At 33.2% G+C, this 9,052-nt stretch overlaps 1 protein-coding gene across 5 annotated transcripts in view; it reads right to left on the reverse strand.

Annotated features, from left to right (window-relative positions):
• The window catches only part of LOC106458791 (discoidin domain-containing receptor 2-like), a 324,729-nt gene extending 316,986 nt beyond the window's left edge, over positions 1 to 7,743 (reverse strand). For all 5 annotated transcript variants that reach the window (XM_022385127.1, XM_022385128.1, XM_022385126.1 and 2 more), the window contains exon 1: positions 7,153 to 7,743. The gene's annotated coding sequence lies outside the window, so the exon portion shown is untranslated. The remainder of the gene's footprint in view (positions 1 to 7,152) is intronic.
• Between the last annotated feature and the right edge of the window lie 1,309 nt (positions 7,744 to 9,052).

The raw sequence follows: 9,052 nt of genomic DNA on the forward strand, positions 1-9,052 counted from the left end.
GACCCTCAGATTGCGAGTCGAGTGCCTTATCCACCTGGCCGTGCCGGGCGCCGTGTTATACTGCCGATAGTTATTCATTTTTAACTGGATTAATGAAACATTGGAAGAATATTATAATACAATTTTTTTAAGTTATTGTACTTAGTAAATGTCCAGCAGTGGCTTAATACTATCGGTGCAGTTTCTTCCTTTCAAATTTTCTAAGTAATCAATTCGTATTTGAAACTAGCCTTTTAGTTTTCCTTTCAGAGCTGTATTGACGATTCTGTTCAAGGTAATTATAAACAATAACACACTAAACTTAATTACATTATTATTAAATGATTTATAATACAAGGTATTTCTTGTTAGCCTCTTGTACAAAACTGTCTTCATTACCTTAAATTTACTTTTTTAACTGACTTGAATTAGTTGTGATCTATATAGTTAGCCAACTCTTCATCAGAAAATCTTCAACTGAATATGTTAAATACGATTTAAATATTGCTGTGTTTGCAAATCTTAATACCACCAACGCTTCCATAGTAATATCTATGAGTACAACATTAATTGTTTTCCATTTTATAGTGATATATTAATATTTAGTTTTATAACTATCCACTTGTTTGTGTTAGACTTAAAATAAGACCCAAAACTCGAGCGCTTTCGAATAGTTGACTATTCTTTTTCAGGAGAACTTGTTTGTGTTTTCATTAACGACGCCATCTAGAGACCATCTCGTAAGCATTTAGTCCTCTAGTTTCACTTTAAGGGTAACTGGATAACCCTATATTCCTAAACAAAAGCGAAAGAAAACAGCACGGGTGAGAACATATATACAAACTACTTATTGTCCATCCTTACTTACAGTTGTAAACAGAGTACAAAGAAGACCTCAGCTGCTTTATAAACGATTTTAGCACTCTACAACACATTTTCAAACTAGCTGAAAACCATCACAGAGTGTATATAAGTGGGGACGATAGTTGAAATGAATTTGAATATTCTAATTGAGTGTTTAAAGCAGATGTCCTAGAAACGTGAAGTCTACTTTTGTGGATAAATAGTGCACGCACACGTACTTACAAGCTGTTTTTCTCGGTTCCCAATCTCTCCCATTTAGCCCAAACTCCGGCAATGAAGGAAAACTCAAACAAAAGAGCAAACCGAAGTTTCTCAGCAACAGCTGGCAAAGAGGGGGGATTGTGCACGTGCCACACAGAGTTTAAAGAGGGGATTGATCCCCAATGGGTAGCTCCCTCTCACAAAAGGCACGTCCCTCAGGAGTCCCGTTGCAAAGAAAAGACAAGGTACAACGTTCGCCACTCACAATAGAGTTGACACCAGCACATAGGCTTTGGTAGGAAGAGATCTTTGGTTGACAGTTGACGAAATTCTATCCAAGGCTGGATTTCAAAGTTGATAAATTTTGGTTGAGGCAAATTACTTGATGACTGGAGGTTTTGGGTTACTCCTGTTGTCCCTATCAGTTTTGCTAGACGATTAGATTAGCCGTAATAGCATGTTGAAAAGAGATCGCAGAGATTATGGCTAGCACCAAGAAACACTACTTGTTTTGGATACTTTGCTCTAATGCTAAAGTAGGTACTAATACTGTTAAGTTTAAAGTATACGTGACATGCCGAAATTGACAGGCTGCAACATGATCATGCTGAATCCTCCGTGGTTTTAGAAGATTCGACATATTGTTTTATTACGTTTTCTCTTTTGGTAGTGTTGAATAAACTGCTGAAGTTACTTAATTTTTCTAAAATGTATATTCTTTACTTTTCTTGTTTGACCAGTGAAGAAAAGAAGAGCGCTATTTCTTCTGCCCCTTTCACTGTACTGATACTGTAAAAAAAAGTGAAACTGTTAAAAAAGAAACGAAATAATATACTCCAAAGACAACTAAATACGCCATAGGTATTATTTACAGTCACTGACCAATCAGAATGGTTTGTTTGTTTGTTTTTAATTATGCACAAAGCTACACAAGGGCTATCTGTGCTCTACCCACCACGGGTATCAAAACCCGGTTTTTAGCGTTGTAAGTCCGCAGACATACCGCTGTGCCACTGGGGGGCCAATCAGAATGGAGTGTAAGATTATTTCGTGTTTCTTAATGTCTGTTAATATAAGAATAGAGGAGTGCTTTTTGGAATTCTGACCACATGTCATTATGAACAATATTTTACATCTTACAACCGACCCTAACAGTGGTTTCCCAGAGTTTCACGCGAGACTCAGCAATGACTTTTACAAGTTACGCTTTGACCTTGAACTTAAGGCTAAAAATGTCAGATTATTGCAACGGTTCATAAAAATTCTGTTTATAAAAGTGGCTTTGATATGATTGAATAAGAGACGAATAACTTTCATTCACTTCTGTAAACTGATTGAACCAGTTAATGTAACATTAATAGAGGGTAAACATTAATTTAATTATTTCCTATTTGCAATACCTTTTATCACAGTCGTATAAAGACCAGTTCACAAAATTTCTAATGGTGTTTACCTGCGTGATGAAATCAAGTACCTTCTTGATCAACGGTCTACCCTATAATAAGCCTAAGCAACTATAAGGCCAATGTACAATGTGATATTAACTTGCTATAAAAGACACTTTAATAGAAGGTATTCCAACACTTAGAATGCATCAAAGAACGTTTTACGCTAAGCTGTAGCTATGTGTAATGTGTGTTAATTGAAACGCCTGTATATTGCCTCAGAGCTATATAAATAACATGCAGTTAAGACCACGTTTTTTCTATCCTAATATATTACATTTTACGTTAATATACTCAGTTTTCCAGGTCTAGGCCACGTGCTTACCCTGCTATTGCTACTTGGCTAAAGCCAAATCTCCAATTTGATTTTAACGCTAATAAATACTGATTGCTTCAGCCTTTTAGATGCTGCTAAGATTCTTTCTTTACGCTTTTTTATCACATTGCCTTCCATTGTAATCTGCATAATATAGATAAAAACAATCTTAGTTTATCTCTCAAGTTTTACTTTGTGCTATAAACTTGTTTGGATAATGTCAATTTTTCTATTAATCCTATTGCTCTTTCTTGTAGCTTAACTTCCCACAAAACTTTCAAGAACAGATGGTTCCTCTGCAGTGAAGCAAATATATTTTGCTAGTTAATTTCATTTTACTGCAACCATCCTATTAGCTCACAATTCTCAATTCGTCCTAGAAGACACAATTTTCCTAGCGTTGAGAAGGAACATTTTTGCTGATGCCAAGATACTATCATACTATCTCACTTTTTTTTCACTTATAATTCAGATAATGAATCCAATGACCTGTATTCAGTTACTAAACAAAGGCACAAAGATAAAAAAGACAGAGAACGTTTACTAACTGCAACTAACCACTCTGCGATTATTACCTTGTGACTTCCATCAATAAACACAACTGTAAACACACTAAACGGACTATATCTACCAGTACATTAATGACTCAGACACTTCAACCAACCAATAGGAGCTTTTTACTAGACATGAAATAAAGTACAAAAGAAGTTTGGGTTTACGTACACATAATACAAATACCAATACAACAACAAATGTATTTTTATCCTGTCTGAAGTCCACAATGAAATGTCCGAATACCATCAGCTATATTTTTCTAAGCTAATAATGCACAAAGTGCTTGTGGGTCCATCATTTTGTTGGTCACAGGTTTTCTAATAACATACGAGATACAAACAAAAAACACTAAAATATAACCTCAATATTACATTTAATGTATTGAATGCTGTAACACACAAAAACAAAATTATTCAATATGTGGACCCAACCGGCAATGAATGGTATAAGAACAATTTGGTAATTTGCGGGTTCAAGCTTCCTTTTAATACAGGTTGCATGACCTGTATGCTCTATGCAGAGAAACTAATCATACCATCAAAGCTGATACACTGTATAATAAATTTATTAAATCAAGGTATAGAAGGAGCCTTCACAAACGATTGTCCTTTTTATTGTTAGACCGTTATTTCGTATAGCTGAACCCCTGGATTCTCCTCAAATACTGTTTTACATCATACATCATATATTACGTGCATTGCGTGACGCTAAGAGCCCTTGAGAAAAGACGTATACCAAAACGTCAGGTTTAAGTAATTATCTTTTCTGTAGTTTTATTAGTCATCATTTCAAGCTATAGTTTTAACGTTAAGAGCCCTTGAGAAAAGACGTATACCAAAACGTCAGGTTTAAGTAATTATCTTTTCTGTAGTTTTATTAGTCATCATTTCAAGCTATAGTTTTAACTCTAGTCTGCTCTGCAAAGTTTCAAAAACGATAATAGATTCTAGCAGTTCCATCCCGAAAGTCTTTGTTAAGAGTGCTAACACTGGGCAACATGCTTAATTCGTAGCCACGCTTCCCTACGACTGCCATAAACGGAAAAAGCTTATCCCATTTTATATAATAAGACCGGCACACACACACACATATATAACACACAAATCTGACTACTACGGAAGGGCTTGGAAACAGCGCCCTTCTTGTAAATTAATCTGAAAACTTTGTTCTGACAATTAAAAAAAGGGCCTGATGTTCTTCTTTAATATTACATTTTTCAAAATAGCTGTATATATATTGCGAAATAACATATCATTCTTCGTCATCAGTTAACAATGAACAACAATAAAGATTTTCAAACTTAACGTTTATTTATTACGAAAACAAAGACTCTGGTTTTCCAATATTCCTTCGGCTTTAGACGTTTGAACCGTAACTTTGAAAGCTTGTTTCAGGTTAAGCACATGGCTACGCAATGGGCTATCAGTACTGTGTTCACTGCGGGTATCAAAACCCGATTTTTAACCTTATAAGTCCTCGGGCTTACCGCTGAGCCACCGGGGAAGGACCCTATATAAAGTATATAAACCTGATTAAATTTAAGTACATTTTCACGAGCTTCATTTTATAAAATCTTAGAGTGATTCCATTCTTGTAACGCAATTTACCTTTATTGGTATATTATAGATTGGATAGACACAGATAAATTGACCATTCTTTTTCTTTTTTTTTGGACAAGCTGCTGAAATGTGGAACGGTTGGTAAATGAGTATTTAACTTAAACAGATGAAAGGGGGTTTAATGTACGTGTTCATAAGATTAAATGGTAAGACAATTTCTTCTAAGGTTTAGATAAATCATGTTGTATAAGAAAGAAATATATTGATGTTCCTTAAGTGTGTTAAAGAATAGTGTAAGGAACACGTTATCATCAAAGTGCAGAATGCGAGCTTAAAGTAATTACTATGTTTACCATTTATCTGTTTACGATATATCTGATACCCTTTTCTACAATTTATAGAAACGGATCAAATAAGTTATCAGTTTTAGGGACTTGCTCTAAACTCATAGATTAAGCTATTAGCAATCTCAAACACATTTCAAATAATGAACTTTCAGATGTTTACAAACTAAAAAACAAATACATGTTATGACAAAGCAATTGTATAAAAAAATAATCCGTATAATGCTTCATAGAGTCAAATACTGCATTATCCTTCAAAAACGAAAAATACTGCGCGATCCCACTTATAATTTTGATTCATCAGTATAGTTATATTTCATTTCTGAAGGGTGATTTTTGGACATATGTTTTTTTGTAATTATGCACAAAGCTATACAATGGGCTATCTGTGCTCTGCCCACCACGGGTATCGAAACCCGGTTTCTAGCGTTGTAAGTCCGTAGACATACCTCTGTGCTACTGGGGGGCTTGAACATATGTACATTTGTGTGTTTAGATTTTTATCTGTTTGTTGTTTTACCCGCTTTTACTTAAAACTAAAAATAGCTCAGACTTCGAATTCCAGTTTTATATTTTCTTGTTAAAAAACATTTCCTTTACATGCATACAGAAAATTGGCTCGCGACATTTAGTAAACCGACGACTTTCAATATATTTTGCTGATTACTGCATTTTTCGTTTTTGTGATTGTTCCTGAAACTTCCAAAACATTTAATACCAGCAGTCATATGACTTACTTTTCCTACACTGAAACGTTTGCTGCTGTAATAGAAAATGCAGGATCAGATTACAAGTACTGTCTCACGTTTAAATGACACAAACTGAAGTGGTATGTTTTAGAATGAAGTGTACAGTCTGGCCATAAACCAACTTCGAACATAATTAAAGTCGTTGTCAGAATTGCTTATCTGGTATGTTAAAACAAATTATAAGATACTTATATATATATATATATTGGTATAGAAAGTTACCGTTGATTGCTAGATGGAAGATTTACTCTTCTATAAAATACAATCAATGACACTACAACGCTTTAACCTATTGACTTTCCTGGTGTAAAGTAGCTCAAACTTTGGAACTGAAGGAAGATCCTCATACGACAAACAATATATAGTTGAAATGTAAGCCTTTTATTTCAAATCCGATAAAATTATCATGCTATTTTAAATAGTCTTATTCTGGTTTAATATCACACACACATATTAATGTGTACCTTAATTTGTTAGTTTGGTGAAATACGTGCAATTAGTTATTTTCTGTGAAAGCAATCTTAAGTGGAAAAAGGAAACAACTCGTACTAAAAGACGAAATAGTTCTCTTGTGTTATATAGGTATAAATGTGTATAAACAAAAATAAATATTGTAAGAATAGTAAGAACGTTTCTGAAAGGCACAGTGCTAGATCTTTCTCAAATGATGTACACAGTTTTAACATCTGAAACAGTAATTAGTTTGGTAGGTGAAGCCTGTTTGATATAACTTTACGTTAAAACACTCAAGTTAATATAATAAAACTTCACGTTAAAACACTCAAGTTAATATAATACAACTTTGCGTTAAAACACTCAAGTTAATATAATACAACTTTACGTTAAAAGACTCAAGCTGATATATTACAACTTTACGCTAAAAGACTCAAGCTAATATATTACAACTCTGCGTTACAGGATTCAAGCTGATATATTATAACTTTAGGTTAAAAGACTCAAGTTAATACAGTACAACTTTAGGTTAAAAGACTCAAGTTAATACAGTACAACTTTAGGTTAAAAGACTAAATGATATTTTTCACTAGTGAGAATGTAATTACAAATATTCAGCAACTCATATATAGCACGAGCTTATAGCTTGCTACATACTAACAAAGGGCAGCTAGTAATTTCCCTTACCTGACCTATGCCCGACGAAAGGGTTTGCTAAAATTTACACAACCCCCGAATGCTGGTTTCCGTGCAGTTGCGTAGAGCCGCGAGACTGCTACAAACTTTTGCGGTGCGCTCCTGTGTACCGAAATAGTGTTAGTTCAGTGTTCGTCTCGGTAGAGTATGAGATGTGTCCACCGACGGTTGAATGACGAAACTTGCTAGTAGCTCAGAAACACCAACGGTTTCCAGACTGTTCTGTTGGATTTTCCTATCGTCATGTATGTTTAGATTACTGATGTTTTAGGTATAAACAAATTTAATATTACTTCGCGATCAGTCTGTATCCGTATATTTCAAAGTTTTTAGCTGTTTTCTTTTTACATCTTCAAACACAAACTGGGACTGTGAGATTTACCTTATCAACACTCCTTCCCTAAGTTGCTCTAATAAAACATAAGGAAGAGAGAAACAGACTGAACTTCTTTTGTTAAAAGAATGTTTTAATAAAAACTTCTATTTTAACGTTGACATATGCATATCTTCGGCAACTTTAACTAAATTATTCAATGTAGCTCACCTTACAAACACCTCACCTAGCTCACTCGAAGTACACCCGCTAGATTCACGAGGAGCGATTCACTTCCAGCAAGCGACGATTGACGTTTTGTTCAAAGGTGGACCTATTAGCGCCCTCTACAGGAGAAAAAGAAGACTTTGAAATTGAAACTAAACTTCACATTAAACAAAGGTACATTCCCGAACGTAGAGAAGTAAGCAGACGGTCTAGTTTTAAACAATGTTTAAATTTGGAACGAAGATCTGAAAAGATGCATAGCTTAATTTGTGACTAATTCTAATTAGAATTCAAATTCACAAAATAATTAAGATTAACTGCAAACGATTTTTACGTATTCCAGAAAATGCTTAAAACAAAGGTAAATTCAGTGTTAAAAAAGGGGGTGAACACAGCTAAAAAAAGAAGGATTATTTCAGTTAAAATTTTTATAAAGATATTCAAAACAATTTTTCCTAAATATAAATTTCTCTGTGGTTATTTTGATGCTCATGAAGCGCATTAAAATATATGTCGCAATATAATGTGATTATGTTTTCTAAATATATTTTAGATCTCTTTGAATTACTTTTTTTACTTGTTTTAGAAAAAATGTAGAGGGCATTTAGTGAAACAGTATCATTTTCTTATTCAAGATGATACAGAACCTAGTGCTTATTCTGTTTATTATGAAAAAAAGCGTTTTAAGCCTAGAATGTTGAAATAGTAAGATGTTACATATCAACTTGCAACATATTTTTTTAAACAACTTTTATGGATATAAAATTATCACTTAAATGATGTAAAAGTTTTAATAAAACTACTGTATATAGCAATTCTGAAAAAAAAGCACTCGAAATATATAGCACAGTTCTTATGTACAACTACTACATTTATATAACACAGTTCTTATTTACGTACAATTACTATATTTATATAACACAGTTCTTATGTACAACTACTACATTTATATAACACAGTTCTTATGTACAACTACTACATTTATATAACACAGTTCTTATGTTAGTAGTTGTACATAAGAACTGTGTTATATAAATATAGTAGTTGTACATAAGAACTATGTTATATAAATATAGTAGTTGTACATAAGAACTGTGTTATATAAATATAGTAGTTGTACATAAGAACTGTGTTATATAAATAACAACTACTACATTTATATAACACAGTTCTTATTTATGTACAACTACTATATTTATATAACACAGTTCTTATGTACAAAGTACTACATTTATATAACACAGTTCTTATGTACAACTACTACATTTATATAACACAGTTCTTATTTATGTACAACTACTATATTTATATAACACAGTTCTTATGTACAAAGTACTACATTTATATAAC

Source organism: Limulus polyphemus, unplaced genomic scaffold (assembly GCF_000517525.1).
Source record: "Limulus polyphemus unplaced genomic scaffold, Limulus_polyphemus-2.1.2 Scaffold515, whole genome shotgun sequence".
In the NCBI taxonomy this organism is placed as follows: Eukaryota; Metazoa; Arthropoda; class Merostomata; order Xiphosura; family Limulidae; genus Limulus; species Limulus polyphemus.